The following is a 26,685-nucleotide window of genomic DNA, read 5'->3' as shown; positions in this document are numbered from 1 at the left end:
TTGTACCCAAAGTAAAGACAGTGCAGTATGGAAACAGGTCCTTTGTCCACGTAGGATCAATGGCCTGGAACAGTCTCCCACAGAGTATCAGAGACTGTTCTGACTTTCATACTTTTAAATCCAATCTAGAAACACACATGTTCAAGATAGCCTTTGAACTGTAGCTCTTTGCCTTACTTGCATTTTTATTTGTGCGCTTTGATCATGCATAAGCATGGATACAAATGCGCGTTACAAATATGCTATTATTATTATTATTATTCCAATTGTGTAGATCGATGCTCAAATTGTTGATCACTGGACTGTCTGGTCTACATTCGATTATTTACAGACCACCGCCATATATCTGATATATTGCTGAGTATGACATTAAACAACAAACAAACAATAGTTTCACAGCAAAGATGTACATCTGTGGCCTGCATCACGCTTCGTTGTAAGTGGAATACTGTTCAAAGGTTTTTAAACCCAATTCATTCACTCAGTCAATTAAGATGTACGGTGTTATTTTTCAACGAAGGAACCAAATGAATATTCCTTTTTGGTAAACCCCAATAGCGCACATGTGTATGAATTGATCGATCCCCTATCTATTACTTCTTTTTGCCATGTTAATAGAGTTATTTCGACAATAGTTTAGTTTTGTTTCGTGCTTGCACTAAAAGGAGAGTTTTGTAAGAGACTGCACATGTTTTTCGTCTTTACTTGAAAACATACCAAACGTGTTTTTGCAGGAGACCAATGTCCAGTCAAATTCTAACTTAAATACTTTACAAGTGTTTTTGAGGAAAAAAAGATACCTGACATCTGTCTCAGCAACATTCACAGGCAGACAGACCCACATCTCCTTATCAATCTATGCTTGTCCAAGAGGCGACTAATTGATTGAGGTGACCAAGATGATTGGCAAGTTCGTCCACGTTGCTTTTTATATCAATGACGGATTACATTTAAGTGTGACTTATTATGTCGCCACGAATTAAATTTTCCACTACAATATTTACAGAAAGCATTTACTGATAATATCACAGACGTACAAGTATACTGTATTATGATTCTTACAGGACTGTAAGTTTATTGTGCTTGTTCTGTTATTTGAAACTGCTGTTGGAATCAATCTGATCAATATGATGACACTACCGCGGATTGTTATTATACTCTGTTAAAGTCTAGAGTCGCCCGCAGGATCATGTCTGTAGGATAATGGGATTTGCGAGACAGTAAATGTCACCTGGGATCTCCCAAAAACATATTGAAGGTTATATGGCATGAAGGATCCCGAGATCGGTTAATGTACAATTAGGCTGAACGTCACATCACACATCACGGGCGTCTTTTATCATATGTCAATCGATATCACAAATGCTGCATCTTACCTTCTGAATCATCAATCAACACAACTTTTCGGGATGGTTATATAGGAAAGACAGTTCGCTGTTCATACTTGCCCCCTTTCACTGTTGCAGAATACGTCATCCATAGATCCCAAACCATAATTAGCCTTATTAACAACCGTACCCTTTTTTGTGGGTTACACAGAGATAAGTGGCAAGTATTCTTGAGATTTGAAAAGGATCTGTGTCCGATGATGCTTGAGGTCCTCGGGTTTTAAGAACTACCCACATCAAGCTCCCATTCAGGTTTGTACCACCTTTCTAGGTTGCACCACCGTTGAACTACTGTTCAACCTACTTATTCAATAAATATTTGCAAAGATCTAACTTACGATCACTGAAATACATGAGAAAGTTCGTAACAGTTCGTATATTTCCGATCCATTGGGATCCAAGCTACCCGTTGGGTACTGAAGTGTTTAATATCTCTCAGCAAATCGTACGAGCATCCATGAACGCATCAGAACTTTCCCGAAGCACACGGGAAGTATTATTTCAAACTCACGCTGGGACCGTTCATGTAATTTGAAATTAAATCCAGGGTTGGCATGCAGTGTGCATCTCACATGTGTGACGTCTTGTTTACTCTCTTTGTTGTCTTTTTCTTTTATGTGGCCATCCGTGACGATATAGGTGTACGTCTTGTCAAAACGTTTACTCTCTTTGTTGTTGTTTCAAAAACAGTTTTTGAAAATCAAAAGTCTGACACAAGTAAATCGGTTGAGCGTTTCCTTTAAAGCGAGGCACCTTAATGTATTTGCTGTAAATAAGAGTAATGTTAAAAGAAAACAAAGCCATCCTATGAAATAGACGATATAGCTTTGGTCGCATTAGGTATCTAGAACTGGTCTTCATTCCACTCCATGCAACCCATATTTCTCGTAAATCAAAGATTCAAAGGAAGATTTCTGCAAGAATTCCAATCAGAGAGAACCATTTCAATTTCCCTTTTAGCAGCCTCGTTCTGAATAGTTTCTTTTTCAGATGGATGTTTTCAATTTCAGTTTGACAATTGTTAGGACAACCTTTTCAATTAATTCAAAGACGTTGTATTTTTGAGATGAAATTTTCCTACAAGTACCCATTCTGTGTTGATTCTATGAAAACAGGAATTGGGCTCGCTTTGAACATACGATGTCAACATGGTGGGCGAAGAAGGTCCCAGAAGGGTGCATGTTCAACATTTGATTAAACAATACAACTATCGGATCATCCCTTTTTCATAAGCATCAACTGATATACATGAACCCCAATGAACGTTACATTGAGACTGCTATAGTCATCCACCGTTATACAGGCTTTCTTCCTTCCAGGATCAAGCGAATACGTTAAAGGAAAGTGCAACTCAAGCCTACAATGCGTTCGCAAGTCTGGATTGCCACAGCTTTAGAATAAATTAAACCTTGATCTGGGCTCCGTTTGAATTTTGTTTTTCTGTAGATGCCTTTTTAAACAATATTTCTGGTACAAAATGTTAGTTGTGGTTACCCTGGACATATGGTTGTTTTTATTATCTGTGTTTCATGAAGCTCACCTTCGTTAGGTCAATAACTCGCTTTATCTTAAAACACATCGATTAACGCATTCCACAGGAAGTACATGTCCTAGCTGTTCTGTGAAAAAATATCGGATGTTGTAAGAGGTGTACTGCAGTCAGCCTCATTTAATGAAGGACAGATGTAATCGCACACACGCCCACATGTGTTATTTTAAGATAGTCTAACTTTCAATTGCGACATTTCTGTCAAAGAACGAGTGGCTAAACGTGGGCGCTATTTTAACCTTTTGTTGCACTGGCATTCAGTTGAGGAGTGCCATGCAGGAAGTAAATGCTTTCGTTCAATCTCATTATGGAAATGTGTGTTCTTACACCTCATGATTCTGGAGCAATTAGTTCATTTGATGTACAACGGATTCGGCATCAATGCTTAAAGAATGCTATTTCGTTGGCATTGAACTAATATTTCAGATAATACCCTTATTTTGTTTCTTTACTAGTATTAAGTCTCATATATGAAAATATTCAAAATTTGAAATATTTTCTGTTGAATTGTCTGCGGATACATAATAATTAAGGGACCAAAGAATATATCGATTTTACAAAACCGAAGTAATCTAGACCTGCTATAGTATCGACTACTTACTTAGGGGAGGGATGGTTTGCAGGGGATGCTAGAATATTTCTTATGTTTCAGGATCTGCATGCCAGTATACATTTCAACAATCTCAGTCTTCAAATATATTATGTTTACTGGGAGCTTTGAAAGAAAATGGACTGCACGCTGAACCATTGACCGGGGTAATAACACTAGCGGTTTGAGCACGCAATTTCTCTAAAGAGTCCAGGGCAATATGAGTAGGCACATTATTTCTTATTTTTTCATTACCACAAGCCTCGCTTCAAAGGACATAGGTCTTGTTTTTTCTTGATGAAGTTTTAAAACCGTTTGCATTATTTTCCTTTCATGTTTTCCCTCTCTTCGAAAGTATGTTTTCGTGCCCATCAGGTTATTGTGTTGCTCCCCCTGAATTGGTTACACGTGTATTTCATGTTCTCCATTAAACCTAGTGTATCTTACGTTTTAGTAAGTAAATGTAGATGCCTCATTGTTGTCTAGGTTTATGTGCTTTCTGTGGATGTTAGGCATTTAAACTCCTGTCTGACTTTCAGCTTCACGACACCTCTAGTGAATGTATGGAGCACTGGTTATCTGGTTACAACGTTTAAGAGCCTTTTAGTGAGAGAGAACGGGGCCAATCTCCTGTAGCAAAATCATCAGACAAGACAACACCAAAGTGGAAGATATTGTGGCGACATGTTGTTTTAACTGAGGCCAGCGGTGGTTGTAGAAGAGAGAGTGAGTGTTGGTTCGTCTAGGTTCAGGTGGGTGATATAATGAATCGCATTTCAGTCAGTATGCTCCGTCTGAGTTGGATACCCATGCCAAACTGTGGCATGTTACAATAACAAGTGCACGATCCAAACTGTGGCATGGATTCCCAATGAGATAGCACTATAAAACTTGCATCGGTATGGACAAGCGCATACAAACATTCTCTCTGTCCGCGGACGTCACAGTAATCTGGAACACGACGTGGATCATATTTATTATCCATATGGTGAAACATAGCCAGTGTCATGTGTGTCATATGTGCACATATCGCTTTTGCCCAGCAACCATTGTTTCTGTATTTCGTTGTCTGTGACGTCGTTACACAATTGAACGTGACCTCAATGAACAGGGCAGTCACACTTGCTTACCGTGTTTTACTGCACAAATGTACATGAATATAATGGTCAATAACGAAATTATTACACTCACAAGTGTGCCACACACGACTTATACGAAACTCGTACAAAATTTGTGTATACACAATTTCACACTCATTTCGTATAAGTCGTATGACACACTTGCTCGTGTAATAATCTCTATTTATTCTCAAGTCTGTAGTCTTTCAGTCTTGGTCTGTAACTGCAAGGTATTGGCTTACGACAAGGGTGGGTTGATGAAGACAGTGTAATTATAGTCCATTTGTTTCATGCATAAATCTTTTCATGTTGTAAATAACATGTTAAGAGAAATTATTTCAACACTAGCAGATCGTTTCACCAGTGTCCTCCTTGCAGACTCTTACACCAGTCGCAAACACCGGCACGATAATTTCCTGAACAAACAGTGCTCCCACAACATCCATTCATCTTCCGACGTTGCGCCGCAAACGTCATTAAGTAGGTCTCAGGGTATGGAAACATTGAAGTTCTAACTCATAGAAACTGTGAAATATGGGGGCATTATTGGCACAAACCGATGTATAGTTGAAGGGACATTTTTGATATACTCTGATCAGGTTTCGCCTGCGTTTATTCTGCATCAACGTGCCACAACCAAATACAATTCAAATACAAAGAATACTAGATTTGTCAAGTTGGACATAAACGTCATGAGGTTGGAAACAATCTCTATATGATTGCTTGGTATGTGCACACAACACGTACAGATAAAGTTATATTCATCTATATTTACACACACACACACACACACACACACACACACATATATTTATAATGAAATTTGTGGAATGAAATTTATTCCCTTCATGTCACGGTGGTCTTGAGCGAGCAAATCAGTGATCGATGGAAGGAGCTAGGATTGAAGTGCGGTTATAGCGCAGTAATTGCCAGTTGATCTCATTTGTCGACCCTCATAAACACGGTGTGTCCTCTCTGTAACCCATTGTGCGACGGCAATTCTGTTACTGTATATAAACATGTAGGAAAGTGTGCCTGCTCTGTGCTTAACAACAGCTATTGTTTGATTTTTCAACCGAGATCAACACCAGTTTTCGACAATGACCTTAACACCCCCAAAATTCCTGAAGCACTTTGCACTGTGAAAGACTCACACCTTGTTACAATAACAAGTGCACGATCCTGCTTAGGCTGCCTCAGTCGTTCTGACCGTGGATAACCCTTGCTGTTTGCTGAGTCAAAACTCTACAAATAATGTAACTTGTAAAAATAAACATACAGAGCATAGCTATAATCCGTCGATCAGGCATGCCGACACGTGTAGTGCACTGCCTTTGAAGATCTTCGCCTGCCGATTGAATGACGGACAAACTTATCATGGGTCTCGTTCTGGAATCGGTTGGATGCAACCTCCTGTAAAGATGGCCATCGAGAGAGGAAGTTCATGTGGAGGGAACAGACAGATGTCTTTGTACTTGGTATCTTGAGATATGCATGTTTTTGACTTATATCAGCTGGTTATTCAATAGTCGATATAAAGTGCATAGCATCTAGACAATGACATTTATTTTCATAGCTCATATATCATTACAAAAATATTCGGCTGACGTGTCTTTGTTCTCGAGTGAGTAGGTATGGTTTTACACCACTTTCAGCAATATCACTGCGGGGAACACCAGAAATGGGCTTCACACATTGTACCCATGTGGGGAATCGAACCCAGGTCTTTGTCATGACGAGCTTACGCTTTAACCACCGCCCTTGTCGTAAGAAAATACCAACGGGATCGGTTGGTCAGGCTCGCTGTCATGTCATCGCATCCCAATTGTTTAGACCGGAGCTCAATATGTGAATCATTGGATTGTTTGGACCAAACTCGAGTATTTACAGACGGAGCCATTACCTGGAATACTGCTGACTGCTTCGTTAAACAACTAATAATAGTGCATTTATATAGCGCTGATACTCCACGCTCAATGCATGCTCGAAGCGCACAGTTAAAGTCTAGTTAAGGAATGCTATTTTAAACAAACGGGTCTTCAGAAATGTTTTGAGCGATTTGAATGTTGGAGCAAGTCTTATTTCGATAGGAAGTTGATTCCATTCTGTTGCTGCCGAGTAAGAGAAAGAGCGATGCCCATAGCTTTCAGTCTTAGTTTTCAGGACACAGAGGAGATGTTGTGCTTGGGATCTGAGTGAGTGAGTGAGTGAGTGGTCTGTAAGGCTGCAGTAGGTCACTGAGCAATGCATTTGTACGCAAGACACAGGACTTTGTAGGAAATACGTTCTTTCACAGGAAGCCAATGAAGACGTTGGAGAATGGGGGTTATATGGTCATATTTTCGGCAGAGAGTCACAATTCTTGCGGCAGTATTTTTTATTTTCTGGAGCTTATTTATTGTTGTCTGAGGAGTCCCCCCAGAGTAGGCTATTGCAGTAATCTACCTTGGAAATGTTTGACTAAAGAACAAGAATGATTGCCGATTGTTTGTTGAGATACTTCCTTATATTTCCAATGTTTCTAAGCTGGAGGAAGCAGTTCTTGTTTAAGTTGTTGACATGGTTCTCCAAGGATAACTCAGAATCAAGATGGACACCTAGATCTTTGACTACCTCTGCTACCTTAATGAGACAACTCCCAAAAGGTATGGAAGTGGTATCAACTTTGGACCGCCTCAGCTTGGGTCCAACTATGAGGCACTCCGTTTTGTCATCGATGAGTTTGAGTTTGTTTCTCAACATCCAGGACTTAATGTCCTGAGAACAGAGGGGTGTTTGTTCCAGAGCTTCCACAGCATCTGTCGGATTAGGGAGAAAGTGTTTCAGAAGTCGGCAGAGTGGTGACAGAAAAGGCAGATTGGACACTGGTCTGAAATTCTTAAGTTCTTCACTGTCTAAGGAGGATTTTTTCAATAAAGCTAAACAAACGATATTAAACACACCATTGTAGGGTTTGGATTTAAGTTTGCGTCCAATTACATCAAAGCAAAACACAATCGAAACAAATTTTTGGCGCAGACGAGGGGCGTAACTCTGCACGTCGAAATGAGGCGTCTTTTTGCTGCAGGATCGCGGTGGGGTAACCTGAAGGTTACAGCGTTCACTCGTTACGCGGACTAACCCCGTTTGTTCCCCGCACATGGCCCTTTCTACACTCTCCCGCCGTGATGTTGCTATATCGTTTTACACATGACCTAAAACCACACGAATATGTCCGCATTCGCTCAATTAATCAATCACCGACCCACGCACTCAGGTTGAAGAAAACAAAGAATTCATGTGGTCAAGAAGATTTGTTTTGTTTCTGATATATTTGAATCAAGCCTTACAAGGTCCCAAATTATGAATGGAAAATGTCTGCTCCGGGTAATATGAGTCGCGGGTATCTGTCGCTACAGATTCCAGAGGTCATAAGAGGCAAACACCGTGAAGAAAATTATATGAATTGATGCTTCTGCGATGCCACGTGAATGTCAGCTATCATTTAATTCCGTATTATTGTATCAACGGTACAATTATATTCAAAGTCTACAGAAACGTGTTTTGAACAGTGAACTGTTATTACATTATCTCGCAGGCTCCTTGTATATAATCTAATGTATAGTATGACCAGAAATTATTGAGAATTTTAAGAATATGTTTAATTGGATTTCTAGTATAAACAACCTTGACCAGCTATCAAGTGCTTGGTTTCATTCAAGAGAGACAACAATATTATATGCATCTTCTGTTGGCACTTACAGTCGTAATGTGGTCATGGTGAATGTTTTGGCTGATGTCGAATAATCATGTCCTGATGGTGTGGAACGATTGTTCAACCGATTTGATATAGACTGAGTTTCTTGTCCAGATTCTCAAATCTTCTTTACGGGATTACATATGTTGTGCTTCCGTGCCTACCTGCATATCTGTCTGTCTGTCTGTCTGTCTATCTATCTGTGTGCGTCTGTTTATCGGTCGGTCGGTCCGTCAGTCAGTCTATCTGTCTGTCTATATATCTACATGTATTTACGTAATCATCTTCTTAACAACCCTATATAACGGACCTGTGAAGATCCGGGTTAGAATTGATCTTCAGTAACCGATACGTGTCGCCAAACGCTCTTTGCGGGATCTTGTGGTCAGGCTCCCTGACTTGATTGACACGTCATCGTATCCCATTTGCGTAGATCGGTCGTCATGCTGTTGATCACTGGATTGTCTGGTCCAGACTCGATTTTTTACAGACCTATAGCTTGCATATTGCTGAGTGCGGCGTTAAACAACAAACCAACCAACCGTGTATGATATCGCATGGACGTCTTTCATTAAGCTAAAAACAGCACGCAGAAAACTATCATTATCGACACTACATTGTCACACGTCGTTGGCATGCATACTTTGGAAGGCCGTGGTTTAGTGGTTAGAACGTCCACCACAAGAGCGGTCGGTAGGTTCGATCTTGTGATCGCAGTGTGAAAAAGACCTTCGATACAATAGGGAAAATGTCTGTTGAGTTTGGAGTGCCCTACAAGGGACGAAAAATTGCGAAATGATACGTCAGCGGACTCGTGCAAAACACATGCACGTGCATGCACGCTGTTAAATGAATGCATTTGTTTTGGACATGGCGTCAAACCCAGTTTCGTCACACCTTGGTTTCGTCTTTGTCACGACGTCAAGGAATCACGATAAGAGAGAAAGAGCGTCTGGCAGTCAAACCCGGTTAACACGAACAACATCCTCCTGGAAACATCTGTTATCAGCAATTGCTGTGTACAACCTTCAAACCATTTACTGCGAATAACCAGAAGGTTAGAATAGAAGACATCATCATTAGGTGGACATACCTATCAGGTCTTTGGGAATCCTTCTCGCCATTATCCCTAGTTAACTGGTATTTACCAGACATCAGATCCGACACCACTTCAGGCGACGTATTTTCTGTCCCTGCAGTCAATTGTACAGTAATATAATCCAGACAAATTGATCTACCTTTTAGCTGCCCTTCAACTGAATTCTATTGAACAGACTTGATTAATGCAGTGTAAATCAGTGACCTAAGTCTACAGTATGACTGAGTGAGTGTGGTTTTACGCCGGTTATAACAATATTCCAGCAATGTCACGGTGGGCCTAACATTAATGGCTTTGCACATTGAACATTTGTGGGAATCAAACCAGACCTGTCTTCGTGATGAGGAATACCCTTAACTACTGGACTAACCCACCCGCCCTGACACGGAGGAAACGTTTTCTGTTATACGGATATATGTCACAGGATTCCTTGATTTCAGTCACGGTCGTGATGTCTTGCTGATAGACATTTCCGCAATCTCTGTGACGACACGGAGACCCAAGATTCCGGCACATTGCGTGTATTCCCATAGATATCAGAAACTGTGGATTCATATTTTATTCTTAAAAGAAAAAAAAGTATCTTAAAAGAAAAGTGAACGGCCAAAATACTTTACAATGTGTATTTCCATGCATATAGTTTATGCTTGTCATAGTGATATATATTCTATCAGTTTTTATTGAAAATAGGCTCTGGGTCTGACGAATCAATTTACGTTGCGTAAATGTATGAATCCATTTTTCGTTAGTTATAAAGTTGTTGTCTATTTTATCTTATGTAGAACATGTTTTAGACATTGTACATGTATCCGCAACTGATAGTTGGGTAAGTTGACATTCGGACATGCTGACGGGTCTGTTCCAACTCGGACATTCGTTCGTCCAGACGATTAAACACAATATTATAATACAGATACCGAGGGAGTGCGTTTATAACCATAGAATTCCTCAATACAAAATCAAACCGACGATAGAGTATTTATTATCAAACCACACTGGCCATGTGCACATGTAATGCTATGGCAGTTTTATCAAATTCTGAACCACATGGCTGATAAATTGCCAATATGACATCATTCTAACTAAGATCTAAAAGGGATGTAAATTTGCTTACGTGGCTTACAGTTGTCAATCTGACATCTTACTCCGCAACATAAAGACAACATGATTGTTCTGCCAATATTTGAAATTATTCGTTATCTGAATTTGGAGAACATTATTTAAGTCTAAACATTAGTTTTAAACCCCATGGGATGATATTATCACAACTAGAAACATTTACGATTGATGTGTTTTAACAACAATCGATGTTTTCGGTATTCACCGACCTATAATTTCAAACCTAGGCATAAAATTGAATTATATTCCAATCATCTTTCCGTTCCCCAGGTCAGTGTACAAGTTTAAGTAAACTGCGAACATTATTCAATGGGGCAAGGAGGGAATTGTTAGGCTGGTCACACAGTAAAATATTAGAGAGGATGGGAGGTTTAATTCGTGCAAGTTATTTGTATGTCATCCAAACTACCATACCGATTAAAACACACTTAAATTCATTATTGTTAATGTTTCATTTTTATTTCAACATGAATTTGGTTTGGTGTCCATATGCGATATGCAAATATTATTACATGCTTCAAAGGACGATGCATAACAAAAACTATTTACACCCACACACGACCCAACACAAGCTATTTAATGTTATTTGACATCAACACTTTAGCATTACGCACAAGAGAATCATATATATTATTCCAAGAAACTTCATAACGGCTGTTCGTCTCCTGTGTGCAATCACAAACGATAACGCTTATATAATATAATGGCAGGCTTGTGCCGAAACCTGGGAATGTCTTGAACACAGTAAACGCGTTTGTAACATGGAAACCAGAACATGTAACATCTCTCCCTCGGGAAGCATTACAATTAGAAGCATCCTGCGTTGGTATCGCGTAAGCATTTGCACATAGGTGATTACATGTCCCCATACTTGTAAATGATATGCCCATTCGTCAGCGTTTTAGTGTAGGGTCTAGTGCATATTAATGGTAAGGTCCTGGTACTTTAGGAATCGTTTCTTTGATGATGGTCGGAGCGAGTGTTCAGATCGGTTTATTGGTCTAACGCATTGAATGTAGAGCTGCCTGCAAGTCCGTTAAACATGTTCGTCCTGTCAGAGGTTATCGGTATGGTAGTATGGTTAATGTGATATATAGACATATGACTTCACGGTTGTGTCCGTTTTTCGTGACGGGATCATATGATCTTTAATACTTTGTGATCTGTCGGTAATATATATCTGTCCTCGTGAGATCCTTGAAAGACATGCAACAATGTCGTTAATGGGCCTTCCACTCACTTATCCGTCTCATCCCTCTTGGATATATATTGCTTGGTTCCCAACGTTTAACACTTACAACTATATATTAAGTTCGGGAAACCAAGGAATTTTATACCAATTTGAGATTAAATTATTTTATTTGTAAAACTTAATAAAGCTTCAAGATAGACGCGTGGAGGGCATCTCAAATTATATGGCGTACGATGCCATTCCCCATGTAACGTTGTCTTTTTAAACTATTGCTCTGCATTTGCATGTGTTTATCACTGGTGACACAAGGCAGTCACACCTACCCTTTCACGAACACCTGGAATCATCACTATTTGATAGTGATTCCTAAACACATGCTCATGATATAGTATAAATCCTACAATGACCTCTTCTTTTAGCAAATGTGTTTGGTGGGTATAAATAACTTTATGTCGTTTGTAATTATGTAAATGTAAATTGTTTGAGATATACTATTTAGTCAAGCCTCCTGAATAAACACTATATAATTGATTCGCTTATTTGACAGTACTGACAGCATAGACTTCCAGTAGTTAGAAACATATGCATATCCCTACGATGTAGGTGGAATTACTCAGCACATAGATGGGGATTGAGCAGGTGTTAAACGTTGTTTTCAATAGAAATTCCTTAGTACCGACTCATATTTATATCATCAAGCGTTTCCCTTCAACCATTGGATTGGACGTCCCACACACGAGTAGAACGGCTTTCTTGAAGACGTACATACCATGACAACCTTAACCAATCGCCTGCAGGTACGTCCACTCTTCACAGAGTTACCATCATCGCACGCAGTGTGTAAGATTGTTTCCTCTTCCACGTGTGTTATTACTTAAATTAATCAGAGGCCCAGATAAGCTGCGTATCCGGGTAAAATACGCATATAAAATTTCCAATTACGCATTGAAAAATAATTGTTGCGTACCAATTACGCATTTAAAATGTTAGATACGCAAAAAGTTTAAAACAAATGCGTACGGAATATATTTATAAAAATCGCTTGCGTAATGAAAACATCGACATATCAAGTTGTACTGTTAGTATAGGACAAGTGCTGTACTGTCCATTTAGGATGAGTGTTTTTTTATGAACTCATTTCCATTATATTTAAGTTGGTTTTGATTAGGTATGACATAGTCATAAGGCAGAACATACCTGCTTAGTAAACTTACTCAGTCACATAATACTTAGGTGAGTAAATGACTGAAATACGCACATGTTTGAAAGCAGTGGGTAACGGAAAATAAAAATACCCACTCAACATTCATAATACCCACTCCAAAAAAATACAGTGGGTACAGTACCCACATGAGCTAAATCTTATCTGGAGCTCTGCAGACTTATATGTGTTTGTAGGTTGTGATTGGTCAGGATTCTCCCCTGTGTCAAAGGTCTTTCCAAACCACATGCTCAACAGTTTAACTTTACTCTTGAACACCATAAAACGCAGCATGTTTACAGTTACAAGATGTCATGTTTCTTGCTTCCCGTTTTAAAGTAATAAACTGGCTTTCAAGTGTATTTTTAAACCCAGGTCTAAAATTAAGTCTTTACTTTTTCAACAACCACGGTAATCAGTCTCACCAAACTGCTGGAACATCTCACCACTAAACCAAAAGTAACACATTTGAAATGGATGGATATTGGTTTGAAAGGTAACCCGAAATTAAATCTGGTTCCGCGGAAAAAGCCGGTCTAATTGTGTATGTCTGTTATAGTACTTATCATCAACTTTGACCGAGTTATTAGTCTGCTGTAGACCTGCCGGGGATTTACGATCATCTTTGAGAAGGCCAGATGAACTGGCTTCTATTTGAGAAGTGCAATGACTGAGTACACCTTAAAATATCACATACCATGGCGAAAAAAATACAACGAGAAGAAATGAAACAATTTTATCGAGTTGAGTAGGTGAAAACTTTTCTACGTAAACATCAGAGACATGTATATAGCTGTGCTGATTTCAGTGCGCGAAAGCAACATAAGTCTTTCAACGGATAGGCACACATGTTTTACCTTTAAGTCGTACAAGTAGATCATTTATCAAATACGTCAATGCATTTTATCAGTTTGGCAAAAAAAATATCAATATATCATTTCTGAAAACCAACAGTGACTACGGATGAAGCTGATAGCACGTTCCTGAACATCCGAACTGGCGGCATGACATTGGATATAGGCCATGAATATCTACATTGTAATTACAAAATGTGCACGTCTCGAGTGTCAGAATCGTATTAGTATGTATAAATTCTCAGGCGAAAGTTATAAGATGCCGCAGTTTACATAAATGTCTCACACAAGATATGAATCCGTTCCTCAAAGAGGTAGTGACATTTAAGAATGCGGGTTCAGAATAAATTTTATGGGGTTCACGTGTTTTGACAAATGGAAAGGTTTGATAAATATGTTGTAAAGGTGTGAATACATGTCCAACGGTGGGGACACGATAAATGGTCACTAATCAAATGTGACCAATGAAATACACATGCTAATCTGATGTGTGATAGTCCTAACTTTCGTGGAATTGAATTCCTTTCTTTTTGTTTAAAAATGGGGAATGGTCAGTTAATTCTGAACCTGACTTGGCAATGTTACCTAAAGGCCTGACGTTTTAAAAATGTTACTTGCTATTCATAGATTTTCAAACCTGTCATAAAAGATTGCTTCCGTAAAAGATGCAGCTATTGATATTTTTCAATCGTAAAACTTATGATCGTAGTGAGGTATGGATGTGAAAAATATCAATTTAAAGTCGCAAAGATTAGATAGCCTCCGAAGGAGTGATTTTATCAAATGACGGTGCAATAACCGTGTCACATTACCATTCACTAGACACAGAATCACATCTCATAGAGGAAGCTCTTTCTGGGCCAGCTACAGAGTATTCTACTTGACTTTTCAAGAATTCCTCCTAAGGAGAGAATGGCGTCTTATCACCATCGATCCTTGCCCAAGTAGATAACACGTGCCATCAACTCAAATACTAAATCTCGTCGGAACGAGAGTTTGGCCACGTGTAACATGAGAGCTGTATGCATATTTATGAGACTCATATTAGAGAGTTTCCTAATGGGACTGATGTATTTGCACCTGTGGCCCATGGCATAGAACGACGACTATTTCATAGACACGTTGATGGTGTATTTTTCTGTAAAATAGGTGTTTATAGATGAAAGGAAATAGTCAGAGATGCTATTAATTCCATCATTTAGCCGCAACATTTATCTTTCATATCAGAAAGGACTAAGGGTTTCGAAAAGCAATTTCCACAATGATTCATGAATGATTCAAATGGATACGGTTTTCTTCTTACAATTTATAAACCTTGAATACCCGGCGTTAAGCAGCTTCAATTTCATATGCCGTCTGGAAAGTTACATTATCTAGTTCTTCAATTATGTACTCTTGTCATCGCTCTTGATATTTGTGTAATTTGAAGGGCTCGCAAAACAAACCATGATGACAAATATTTGCCGGAAGGATAATGATTTCCCCAATCAGCAAAGCCTGTAAAATGCCATGACAATCATCCCTGTATTGTTTATAATAGATTTACGATTGTCTAAGCACTACCTTAAGTTTATGGTTCTGAGACGTATTTGAAAGACTGGCATCTTATTGTTCTCTGCATTTGAAACCATTTGTCATCTCTCGTAAAAGAAAATTGCAGTCTGGAGGGACAGTTGCCGTGCATTGTTATGCCTTTCTGTACGGATTCATGTGATGTCATTTACCTGTGACGTCACAGTTGATCTTGTACATGCTTTTTGATGGTCGTCATAAGATGCATAGATATCTTGTAATTCATGTTCACTATATTCTAATAATGTTTACATGATATTGGTCAACACATTACCGGTTTAAGCCCAGTACAAACTGAATTTGAAGAAAGAAACCGAGTTGTCTCTGGCGTTTTCGTACTATGTTTATTGCGCCATGCTTTAGATAAATCATTTGGTATTCTTGAGAGTTTCGTTGAAAACAGTATGTTTCTGTTCACTGTTTCAGGATACACAGTTATATAATGACGGAAGCTAAACAAATGCTACTTCGTAAGAACAAGTAAATAAATCATTACTTTTTCCCCTTCGAAACATGGGGTATAATTAGTCACTGTCAATGTTTCTCCAACCTTCCCCAGAATATATCCAGATGATTCCTTCAGCTACATTCGTCCACTCTATACATTCTATCTTTCTCCGCATGAAGTAAATGTATTTTATGCATGAAGTCACCGAAAGTTTTACTGATAGTTGTTCAGTTGTATATGAGTAAATATCTAATCAATCAAGTATATCAACGGGCAATGCGCCAAGACTCACCCGTTTTTCTGTTTCCCGTCTGGGTGCAGTGTGTCTTAGATATGATCCTTCTGAAGTTGATATATTTTGTTTTCTACATTCTTTGACCATTAGCTCGTGATATTTAAATCTAAATGTACACCAAGCTTAGCAATAAACCTTAACATGTCATATGTGACGAATACAATTCAAGAGAAGAATACAATTTTATAGAGCTGTGAAATCTTAATCTTTTACAGAAATGGTATGTAATGCCATATCCGGGGTAATAATGCTTCCACGCCTTGAGCATGCCTACGAGCGTGGATATGTGCGCATTATAAATATGCACTATTGTTATCATTATTATTACACCTGAACATCAATACAGTAAAAAACGTTGTGTCGAATATTTATGGACTTGTCGAACTTACTGTTTTCTCCAAGTAAAATCTTAGACTGATTATTCATTATTGTGTCGAACCAGGGATAACTCGAAGTATTTACGTTGGTCCGTTCATCTTCGACACAATCTTTCAATATGTCTTTTTTAAATATCCGAACAAAACATATGTCATTGCACCTACAGCATCCCAGTTAACGTTTTTGTCCCAATGCGTATATATCCATTTAACTTGGCAGACTAGCCTGTTTTTGGTTTCTAGTATATTTGGAAAGCCTGTGATTAATTCTGTGCAGACAGTCTTCGGGCATGGTGAGGTACTAAGTAAATTTATGACAGAGAGTTAACGCCTTGGCACGCAACTACTTCGGGTGCGGTAAATAATCCTGTTGTAATGGAGGTCCTTTCATTCAGTGACAGCTGCCGGTGAACCATCTCCTGTTTCAATGATGTTCAATAACCCACAAGCCCATGGGAGCTGCCCCATATCACGGAGCTCTGACCGGGAGGATTAAGACAAGAGAAAAACCTACAAGGCACGTTTAGCAAGCGTTCAACTCATGAATATGCAAATAAGCAGACTGATTGAGCGTGATGAAAATGAACTATTGGGATCGGGATATGTTGTGGGTAATCAGTACGTACACAGACCTGGTCGGGAGCCTATCTGAACTATATGCATGGTGATCGAGCCAGTGTCCTTTGAAGAAGGCTGCGGTGAAAGACCTCATCTTGTGTATTAGGCAATTGAGATAATGAGCATTTCAACTTGACAGATATCTGGTCATCGTAAGTAGTTTTTGCGAAATGCCAGGTCCCATGTATCTCATGATTATTGTGTGGCACCGACCGGTTTGGATGTTGGACAGACAGGAATCATTTTTTACCATTGCTTCAAAACCTAAAGGGGCACAGGCCAGTCGTCAAAGGCACAGCATCTCGCTGTTCAGAGTTGCGTTCCTTGTGCACCCAAGAAACTTTTAATTGTGGGTTGAATCACGTGTTCAATATGCGGTTGAGGTTTTAGGTTTGCCTGAACCATAACCATGCTCGATGTGTTCACCGCAATACGCGACTAACGATCGGGTTTGCAGATTTGGTTGACACATGTCATCGTATTCCAATTACTTAGATCGATGCTCATACGTTTGATCACTGGATTGTGTGGTCCCGATTCGAATATTTACAGACCATCGCCATATAGCTGGAATATTGCTGAGTGTGGCGTTAGACAACAAACCAACAATAGTTCACAACAAAGATTTACACCTGTCGCCTGCATCACTTCGGATTTCCATGCACAGGAAGCCAACACGCTTTGATGTAAGTGGAATACTGTTCATGTTCTTAAAGCCAATTCACTCACTCAATCAATCAAGACACAAAATGTTATTTTTTAACAAAGGAACCAAACGAATACCTTTTTCCTGTTTAGGTAAACCCCACTAGCGTACATGTGTATCAATTGATCTATCCTTTTCTGTTATTTTTACCAGTTTAATAGAGTTAAGTTTTGTGTCGTGCTGGCACTACATCAAGGAGAGTTTTGTAAGATACAGAACATGTTTTTCGTCTCTACCTGAAAACATACTAAAACGTGTTTTTGCAGGAGACGAATGTACAGTCTGACTGAAGTAGTTTACCAGTGATTTTTAAAAAACAAAACAAAAACCAAACAAAAACCAAACTGTCATCGATCTCAGCTAATTTCACAGGCATGATGCAGACAGACCAACATCACCCAATCAATCTGTGCTTGTCCAAGAGGCGACCAATTTGCTCAGGTGACCAAGATGATTGACAAGTTCATCCGTGTTGCTTTTTATATCAGTCACTAATTACATTTAAGAGTAGCTTGTTTTGTCGCCTCGATTTAATTTTTCCACTACAATATTTACAGAAAGCATTTACTGATAATATCACAGACGTACATGTATGACGTATCATGGTACTTACAGGACTGTAAGTCTATTGTGCTTGTTCTGTTATTCGAAACTGTTGTTGGATTCAATCTGATCAATATGATGACACTACCGCGAATTGTTATTATACTCTGTTAAAGTCTAGAGTCGCCGCAAGATCCTGTCTGTAGGATAATGGGATTTGCGAGACAGTAACTGTCACCTGGGATCTCGAGAAGATATTGAAGTTAATATGGCTTGAAGGATCTGGAAATCAGTTTATGTACAATTAGGCTCAACGTCATATCACCCATGTCGGAGGCAGGTCCGGGTTAGAATATTGATCTTCAGTAACCCATGCTTGTCGTAAGAGACGACTAACAGGATCTGGTGGTCAGGCTCGCTGACTTGGTTGACACATGTCATCTGTTCTCAGTTTCGCAGATCGATGCTCATGGTGTTGATAACTGGATTGCCTGGTCCAGACTCGATTATTTACAGACCTCCGCCATATAGCTGGAATAATGCTGAGTGCGGCGTAAAACTAAACTCACTCACTCACTGCTACGTCCTACCTTCTGACCTTCAACACAACCCGTCGGGGAGGTTATATAAGATAAGTTAGCGGTTCATAGTTGCCTCCTTTCATTGTTTCAGAATATGCCATCCAAATTCATGATTCACCCTTTGAACAACCATACTCGTGAAAGTAGGTTTCACACTGAGATATGTGGCAAGTATTCTTGGGCGCTTAATGGATAACGGTATAATGTCTTCAGTATCTGTTTCCGATGGTGCTTGAAATAAACAATCTGTCCTCGGGTTTTAAGAACAACCCACATCAAACTCCTACTTTTATACCACCGTTCTAGGTTGCACTACAGTTGAACTAGTTTTCAGCCTGCTTACTCGATAAATATTTGAAAAGATCTAACTTACGATAACTGAAATACGTGAGCTCATAACATTTTACCATTCCAATCTATTGGGATCCAAGCAAGCCGTCAGATAATGAAGTGTCAAACATCACTCGCAAATCGTTTTAGTACCCGTTAACTACTAGCACATCAGATCATTTTGTAAAGCTCCATGCATATTACACATTAAACAATTCTTTAAAACTCACTATATTCACTCAGTTCATGTAATTTGAATAAAATGCCAGAAGTGAAGTATGGCTATACTTAAGAAAAACAAAGTTAAAAAGACGTCAAACATGTGAGATGCAAACTTCTTCATGGCAGCCCTTGTTTTTATTCAAATACGTGATAACTTGTTCTACCCGAGACGATCCTGGTAGAACTGGTCATCGACAATCTATGGTTGTTTTAAGAGGGGCCAGGTGATCAGTATAGCTGACTTGCATGACCCATGTCATCGTAACCCAGTTGCGTAGATCGAAGCTCATGATGTCAATCACTGGATTGTCTGGTCCAGAACAGACCACCGTCAAGTAGCTGGAATAGTGCTGTGTTAAACAATAAACAAAACAAAACAAACTTTATTATGACCTACCTATGGTCCAATTTATCAGCATTGCGAATATCTGTTCACACCAATTACATTTCTGGGTTTGTCCGATCCATAATCCTATAGGTTTCACGCTGAACGCCTGGGACCTGCACCCACTTTAGCTGTCGAAATGTAACTGGAATACTGTTGAAAGCAGCTTCAAATCCATGCCTACATTAACATTTTTATTTTTAAATCAAGTAGCTCCAAAAAACAAAAACATCTGACACAGGTAAAATCATTTCTTTAATTAATAAGCATTAAATAACGTTTCGTCTTGCTAAAAGATTTGGCAACCTGCGTGAAGCGAAGCACCTTAATGAATTTGCGGTAAAGAAGCGTGATTTAGACTAAAAACTAAAACATGCTCCATGTATTCTTTAAGTAATATGTTGCTGTCTCGATGTCCTTTATATATTGACGTCGTTACTACACGTTGGTCGCATCAGGTATATTGGGGTGTTTTTTACGTAATAGCTGCCTTCGAAAAATATTGTGATAGATCTCCACTGCTCTCGACAGCAATATTTTCATGGCTGTTTCCAGCTCTTGTGATCTTATTCCATCACATGCAATTGAAAGAAACAACGAACGAAGAACATTTTCAGAAATGCATGAAAAAATGCATTCTGTAAGATTTTGTAATCAAGATTCCCAACTCCAGGAAGATTTCAAAGAAACTTTAATAGCGCTGATAGCAAGAATTCCAATCAGAGAGAACCATTTCAATTTCCCTCTTCAGCAGCCTCGTTCTGATCCTTCCGGTGGACGTTTTCAATTTCAGTATTGTTACGCTTTATGCTAGGACATGCAAATTACAGAGAGTGTTTTCAATCCGACGTTATATTTTGAGAAGAAGTTTTCCTTCAGTACGTCTTGCCAAAAACATACAAGCCATTCAGCGCTGATTCCTATGAAAACAGCAATTGGGCTCGCTTTGAACATTATGTGATGATTATGTCACCAGATGTCAGCTTGATGTGGGAGGAAGGTCACCAGAAGGGTACATGTTCACTATTTTGGCGAAATCACTGAGCGAGCGAATGAGTATGGTTTAACGCTGCTTTTAGGAATAGTCCAGCAATATCTTAGTGGAAATGGACTTCACACATTATTCCAATGTGGAGAATGGAACCTGGGTCTTCTGTGTGACGTTCCAATCATCAGGCTGATGACACACGAAAACACAAGATTAATTATTTCCGCGAGACTTGAATGAGCGGATGATCCTTGGACGTAGCTCTTGCTCAAACAAAGGATATGGTACCCACAAACGGTAAGAGGGCCGCCATGGTCAAGTGAATAGTGTTACTAGAACGGAAAGTCATTGATTCAATCCCGGGGCGCATCATACAAACAGACCTTTAGGTCGATGTTTGTTGTGACCTCGCCTGGCACTTGGCAGTAGTTGAAAATAGAGTACTGTCGGTCATTTAGCAATTGTTACGGTTAATAATTTGCCGTGACAAAAGGTTTAAAAGTCCCTTTTGAACCAGCAATATAGAACACAGACAAGTCTAAAATATTTAATAATATATTGAGCAAACAATGAGCAAACTACAATGAATGACAAAACAGATATCTAGTACAATGCAGTTGAGTCACAAATCTAAAATATTGGGTCACAAATATAAAATATTAATTCACCAGAGTCTTAACATTCACGATAAGAACAGATATACTGATTGAAGGTTGTTTGCAATGACAACAGTTGAATATAGGCAAGCACGGTCAGTCTTTACGATGTTGAGCAACCTTGACGATGGCCGACAGTATGTATCAGCTTGATGACGGCAGACAGATGTATGCAGATGCAGACAGTCATGTGATAAATCCGTGTCGCACAACGCAACAACCAGCCTTTATATAGCTCTTACACAGTTAGAGCATTCTAGCAAAACTAGGCAGCATCATTATCCACTCAGGATGTTCACGAAAGCAGGGCTCGATAAATTAATAAATCTGCACTCGCCCTGCAGGGCGAGTAATATGAACTTTCCACTCGTCCTTCTAAAATTGTACTTGCCTTATAGATCATGGAACACAATGAATGTAAATGTAAATTACCTTATTTCAAAATGTTTGCTTGGAATAAAACTACAATAAAATTACTTACTTTGTCTTCTGTACAAAATCTTTGACAAAATTGAATTTGCTAACCATGTAATAAAGCTGAAAAATGTTACTTTTAGTCTGGACTGGAACAAACTGGTTACTTTAAGAGTCAGTGGTAAAACTAACGTAAACACTTCAAGGACTTCTACTCGACACTCATCATGGCAAGATCTGGAGATGATGCTGATTCTGATGATGCAGGTGGTGCACTGGAAGGTCCAGTTATCTCTGGGTTAGACAATTTCTGGTGTGGTGAAACTCTTGGTCCTGTGCATTTGTGGCCTGCAATATGTCTTCTATTTGTTCCGCTTTGCAGCCAATGCAGAACATATTTCTGGGGCTGGAAGTCTTCCAATGACGGACCATCCATGGTAATCCTCATCAGATTCCTCAGTGTATCTTGGCTCATACTGGTTCTGAGGTTTGTCTTCAACCTGTTCTAAACTGAAGCCCCTCTCACAGTCAGCTGTGCTGGGTGAAATTGTCAACATGATTGACACTAGAGGCAGAATATGCTTCATAGCTGTCTGTGACATACTGGTAAACCCATATGCATCCACCATTGGCCTGCCTTAAGGTCTTTCATATACATCTTCAAGTCAAGCCATTCGTCAAGAGCATTGTTTTTCTCCTCTTCAGTGAGTTATGGGCTGTAGATTTCAACTAACTTCTGAATCTCTAGGTCTCCATAACATCTGAACTCGTCTGGTTGTGTAGCCAAGTTTGGCCACATGTTGAAGTCGAAGACATTAAACAAAGAGTGTGGTTCCCCACCAAGATGTTTGATAAATCGCTCTTGAAGAACAACTGCTGTCGTGTCCAAGATGCTGTCAATGTCCTTGTCAAGGTTCTTTATCTACATCCTGATCTTCTGATTGTAGTGCAGATGCTGCTCTTTGCTTTGGAGCTCTGATTTCGTGACCTTAGAACTTCCCACCTTTGCTATCCTCTAAGAATGCCTGAAATGCCTTGCCTTTCTTTGTTGTCATCTTCATGAGTTTCTGCCTGAGAGATTCTATCCGTCTCTGAACCTCTGATATGACGGTCTTCTTTAGTTGAAATACATTGGACACGTCTTTTACGAGATTTGTGAAGTCAATCATAAAGTGCAACATCTTTAGGAGCCGCCGTTGCGTTTTCATCTCAGCCAAGTAGTTTCTTGCTCCAGCAGAAGCATCATCCCTCCCAGTAGCTATTTCATCCAAGTTAACAAGCGTGACATCATAGTTCCCATGCACTGACTTCAAGGCCCTACTTTGACTGGCCACCCATCTAACTTCTTTCACTCCCCAATAATGCTTCAGATCACAGTTCAAACTCTCAGCAATTGCATAAAGTTCCCTTCTCCTTTTAGGTGAATAGTAGTAGAGTTTGAAAATTCCTTTCAAAACTTCTTCAAACTTTTTGAGATATTTGCAATCTTTTTTCGTGTCACACGCTGCCAGTTCCAAATTGTGTGCAATGCAGTGTACCCCAGTGATATATTTGTCACAGTCTTCTGCACCAGGTCTACCTTTCAGGTCGTCAATGAGCAACTTCACAGCTCCCCCTTCTTTCCAAGATTCACAGCTGCGCCATCAATGTTCATGCACACAAGTTTTTGGGAGAGATTGTCTTCTGACAGACCTACAGTAGGTAATGCCTCTAGAATTCCTGCTTTCACACCCTAGCATGACCATGTTCAAGGTTGACTATATCTGCAAGCTTTGTCTTCACTTCACCTTCAGCACTCACATATCGCACATTCACAACTTCTTGCTCAATGATTCCTTTATCTGTAGAACCATCTAACAAAACACTGACGAACCTACTTTCTCTCAACTCTGTGGCAACTTCTGTTTTCAAAACCTGTGCGATATTTTCTGTAAATGTTTTTCATGCAAGGTCGTTGATGTAATTGGCACCAAGATTTATACCATTTTTAGACTGCAGCTGACAAAATCGTTCACATTTTGAAAATGGCTCTCCTTCCAATGCCACATAGTATGCAGTTGTGAAAAGTTTCTCATAAGCCACAGTATTTTTTCGTCAACTCTGTGCATAACCATGGCATATTGTGCATTTTCAGGTTTTTCCAAAATTCTATCATGTTCACAACATTGAGTATGTTTTTTGCTTTTATCATGAAATCTCAAACTCTCTTTCCTGAAATTGCCTTTCAATCCCACTACAAGATTTGATTTTGGATCCGATAACTTTGGATATTTGCGACACACAGTGCAAAACAGTTCGCATCCATCATCATCTTCATTCATCTCCACCCAGTCAAACTCAGTCAGCCATGCTGTTTGAACAGAACGCTCTCGTTTTCCAGTGTCATATTTCTTTTGACTAAGTTTTCTTTGTTTTCTATGTTTAGCAGACATACTCTCCTTTTTCCTCTCTGCATCACTCCCGCCAACAAGAAACTTCTTAATATCCGACATCGTTATCAGTGACAGTTCAGCGTGAATAGCAACAGGCCGCTTACAACATCAAAACTATCCCTAGTCACTTCCCTTGGCTTTGCAAGACGATACACGTACAGTTAAGGTTTGAAATATTTGAGAAAACAGCGGATTACAAATCAATGTAATGGATATTGGAAACCCAACAAAGCATGAACTAGTGAACTATATTACCTCGTTGAAAATATCAATGACACCTGGCAAGTGCGTTTACTAAATGTCAGAATTTTCAAAACATTAGACTGAATTAAGCTTTCCATCTCGTTGTCTGTTTAATCTAATTTGCAGTTTAGTGTACGTGGTAAATTAAATCAAGTATTTTATCTAACCTGGAAATTACCTATGTATAATAATAAAAACAAATAATCACCCAAAAGAAAGTTGACTACAATAAACGATCGGTAATAACACGCAGGGAATTCACTATTATAGAGCTTATTCTGATTCGACATCAGTACCATTCATGTTGTGATGACTTTTCTCATTGGTCAGTTTATTAATAGCAGCCAATCACGATATCCGATCGAAGCATTTTAGGTTACGAAACCACGCTGCATGATGTCTGTTAAAATGGATACCAAACGCACATCAAGACCTAAACTTTGCGGTTAGTTTTGGGGAAATTTGAAAATACTGCTACTCGCGAATGACGATATGTTAAAACTTGAACTTATTGTTTTGAAAATTAGTTGGGTCAGTAAATTATGTTTTTCACTTGCCCGAAACAAATTTTACTCGTCAATACGAGCGGACGAGTGGAATTTGCGAGCCCTGGAAAGCCATCGTAAACACAAGACGTGACAAGACCCTGAAGTCATAACAAAATAAAGCAGCCAAGGGAGGCAACTCTGAAGTGCTATCAATGCGTACCGCTAAAAATACTGTTGCCATTGAACACATATAATGCGAGATGCGAGCCACAACCTACACTCAAAACTTAAAACATTGTGACCCATAAAAACTATCGCCTAATCAATGTGATATTACAATTACAAATTACAAAAAACACACTCCCATAACACAATCAGTATGCTGAGTCTGGGTTTGTTATCAATGTCACACTTCAGAACGGTTAACATCGCAACGCCAGCAAAGTCGTGACAAGCACAAGCACACGTAGCCATACGAGCATGACCATGGCAATGTACGTACAGTAATTTTGCCACCTCACCTTTAATCAGGATGTAACATTCGTAATCAGTCTGAATCTAGGGTTCGAACATAGCATCAGTGCAATCTGGTTCACCTAAGGGCCGCAAACTCTACATAACAAATTGCTGTGCCTTCGACGATTGGGCAACCTTTAAGTGTCAAGCTACAAGTACCTGCGCGATATACGTTCAGGAAAGAACTTGATTTATTAAACAGTTCAACTACCGAACACTCCGTTTTTCATATGCATCAACTGATAGATATATCATGAACCCAAATGAACGTTACAATGAGCCTGTTACAGTCACCCACCGTTATCCAGGCTTTCGTCCTTCCAGGATCTAGCGAATACATTAATGAAAAGTTCAAAACTATGCCTATAATGCGTTTGCAAGTCAAGATTGCCTTGGCATAGGGATAAATTAATCCTTGGTCTAGGCTCCGTTTCATTTTTCTTTTTCTGTAGAAGCATTTCTAAACGATATTTCTGTTAGTCGTGATTACTCAGGACATATGGTTGGTTTTAATACCCGTGTTTCGTGAAGCTCGTCTTCGTTACGTCAATAACTCCTTTATCTTAAAACACATCGATTAACGCATGCCACAGGAAGTACATGTCCTAGCTGTTCTGTGAAAAAATATCGTATGTTGTAAGAGGTGTACTGTAGTCAGCCTCATTTAATCAAGGACAGATGTAATCGCACACACGCCCACATGTGTTATTTTAAGATAGTCTAACTTTCACTTGCGACCTTTCAGTCAAAAAACGAGTGGCTAAACGTGGGCGTTATTTTAACCTTTTGTTGCACTAGCATTCAGTCGAAGGTGGACCATGGAGTCTCATAATAAGAAACATGTGTTAGTTATTTCCCATGATTCTGGAGCATTTAGTTCATTTGATATACAACAGATTCGGCAGCAATGCTTAAAGAATGCTATCTTGCTGACATTGAACTAATGTTCCAGGTAATACTCCTGTTCTTAATTGATTTCAGTCCCACTAGACTAGTATTTAGTCTCTAATCAGTAAATATTTGAAA

At 39.2% G+C, this 26,685-nt stretch overlaps 1 long non-coding RNA gene across 1 annotated transcript; it reads left to right on the top strand.

Moving 5' to 3' along the window:
• On the top strand, positions 1 to 26,685 carry LOC124291886. Its single transcript, XR_006902307.1, has 3 exons — positions 1 to 268; positions 13,575 to 13,580; positions 26,673 to 26,685. It is a non-coding gene; the product is annotated as an uncharacterized LOC124291886 (long non-coding RNA).

This window comes from Haliotis rubra, unplaced genomic scaffold (assembly GCF_003918875.1).
Source record: "Haliotis rubra isolate DU_JTF1 unplaced genomic scaffold, ASM391887v1 Scf500, whole genome shotgun sequence".
In the NCBI taxonomy this organism is placed as follows: domain Eukaryota; kingdom Metazoa; phylum Mollusca; class Gastropoda; order Lepetellida; family Haliotidae; genus Haliotis; species Haliotis rubra.
The sequence above is the reverse complement of the archived record's forward strand: the minus strand, read 5'-3'. Positions and strand labels throughout refer to the sequence as shown.